Source organism: Oncorhynchus mykiss, chromosome 19 (assembly GCF_013265735.2).
Source record: "Oncorhynchus mykiss isolate Arlee chromosome 19, USDA_OmykA_1.1, whole genome shotgun sequence".
In the NCBI taxonomy this organism is placed as follows: Eukaryota; Metazoa; Chordata; class Actinopteri; order Salmoniformes; family Salmonidae; genus Oncorhynchus; species Oncorhynchus mykiss.
In genome coordinates this window covers 3,212,254-3,214,875 of record NC_048583.1, presented here as the reverse complement: position 1 = coordinate 3,214,875, position 2,622 = coordinate 3,212,254, and positions in this window count along the sequence as shown.

The following is a 2,622-nucleotide window of genomic DNA, read 5'->3' as shown; positions in this document are numbered from 1 at the left end:
GCTTCCACTTTACCATTTGATTCAGGGGAGAAAGCATGTGTCCAAGAACGATGTATCAATGAAGAGATATGTGAAAAACACCTTGATGATTGATTCTAAACAACGTTTGCCATGTTTTCAGTCGATATTATGGAGTTAATTTGGAAAAAAGTTTGCGTTTTGAGGACTGAATTTATGGATTTTTTTTGGTAGCCAAATGTGATGTATAAAACGGAGCTATTTCTAATACACAAGGAATCTTTTTGGAAAAACTGAGCATCTGCTATCTAACTGAGAGTATCCTCATTGAAAACATCAGAAGTTCTTCAAAGGTAAATGATTTTATTTGAAGGCTTTTATGTTTTTGTTAATGTTGCGTGCTGGATGCTAACGCTAATGCTAACGCTAAATGCTAACGCGAAATGCTAACTCTAGCTAGCTACTTTTACACAAATTATTGTTTTCCTATGGTTGAGAAGCATATTTTGAAAATCTGAGATGACAGTGTTGTTTACAAAAGGCTAAGCTTGAGAGATGGCATATTTATTTCATTTCATTTGCGATTTTCATAAATAGTTAACGTTGTGTTATGCTAATGAGCTTGCTGATAGATTTACACAATCCTGGATACAGGGGTTTTTTCATAGCTAAACGTGACGCAGAAAACGGAGCGATTTGTCCTAAACAAATAATCTTTCAGGAAAAACTGAACATTTGCTATCTGAGAGTCTCCTCATTGAAAACATCTGAAGTTCTTCAAAGGTAAATTATTTTTTTGAATGCTTTTCTGTTTTTTTGTGTAAATGTTGCCAGCTGAATGCTAATGCTAAATGCTACGTTAGCCATCAATACTGTTACACAAATGCTTGTTTTGCAATGGTTGAGAAGCATATTTTGAAAATCTGAGATGACAGTGTTGTTAACAAAAGGCTAAGCTTGAGAGCTAGCATATTTATTTCATTTCATTTGCGATTTTCATGAATAGTTAACGTTGCGTTATGGTAATGAGCTTGAGTCTGTATTCACGAACCCGGATCCGGGATGGGGAGATCAGAAAGGTTATTAACAGACTGTGTGTTTCAGCGTGCTGCTGCCTGGTGGATTTGTGTGTGTACCTGTGAGAGTCACTAGCAGGCTGGTACCTACACAGTATACCCTACTGTGAGAGTCACTAGAAGGCTGGTACCTCCACAGTATACCCTACTGTGAGAGTCACTAGAAGGCTGGTACCTCCACAGTATACCCTATTGTGAGAGTCACTAGAAGGCTGGTTCCTACACAGTATACCCTACTGTGAGAGTCACTAGAAGGCTGGTTCCTACACAATACACCCTACTGTGAGAGTCACTAACAGGCTGGTACCTACACAGTATACCCTACTGTGAGAGTCACTAGAAGGCTGGTTCCTACACAGTATACCCTACTGTGAGAGTCACTAACAGGCTGGTACCTACACAGTATACCCTATTGTGAGAGTCACTAGAAGGCTGGTTCCTACACAATACACCCTACTGTGAGAGTCACTAACAGGCTGGTACCTACACAGTACACCCTACTGTGAGAGTCACTAACAGGCTGGTTCCTACACAGTATACCCTCCTGTGAGAGTCTGCTGCCTTTCAACTCAGTTCATTATACAATCATTGTGTCTGAGGGGGGTTTCTAGTCACTCACACCAGCTTGTGTGTGTGCGTATGTACGTGGTGGATCAGTGTGTGTGTGTGTGTGCGTATGTACGTGGTGGATCAGTGTGTGTGTGTGTGTGTGTGTGTGTGTGTGTGTGTGTATGTACGTGGTGGATCTGTGTGTGTGTGTGTGTGTGTGTGTGTGTGTGTGTGTGTGTGTCTGAGACTAATAGGTGCCAGGCTGTGCCCAGTCTTCTCCCATTGTCCATTAAGAGAGTGCCCAGTCTTCTCCCATTGTCCATTAAGAGAGTGCCCAGTCTTCTCCCATTGTCCATTAAGAGAGTGCCCAGTCTTCTCCCATTGTCCATTAAGAGAGTGCCCAGTCTTCTCCCATTGTCCATTAAGAGAGTGCCCAGTCTTCTCCCATTGTCCATTAAGAGAGTGCCCAGTCTTCTCTCATTGTCCATTAAGAGAGTGCCCAGTCTTCTCCCATTGTCCATTAAGAGAGTGCCCAGTCTTCTCCCATTGTCCATTAAGAGAGTGCCCAGTCTTCTCCCATTGTCCATTAAGAGAGTGCCCAGTCTTCTCCCATTGTCCATTAAGAGAGTGCCCAGTCTTCTCCCATTGTCCATTAAGAGAGTGCCCAGTCTTCTCCCATTGTCCATTAAGAGAGTGCCCAGTCTTCTCCCATTGTCCATTAAGAGAGTGCCCAGTCTTCTCCCATTGTCCATTAAGAGAGTGCCCAGTCTTCTCCCATTGTCCATTAAGAGAGTGCCCAGTCTTCTCCCATTGTCCATTAAGAGAGTGCCCAGTCTTCTCCCATTGTCCATTAAGAGAGTGCCCAGTATTAAGAGACAGTAGCTGGTCTGTTGCCAAGAGGCCAGTATATAAAGGACAATAGAGATAGATAGTTAAAGAGAGAGAGAGATACACACAGTGATGGTCAGATACAGAGACACATGACACATACAGCACCTGTCAAAAGTTTGGACACACCTACTCATTCAAGGGTTTTTCT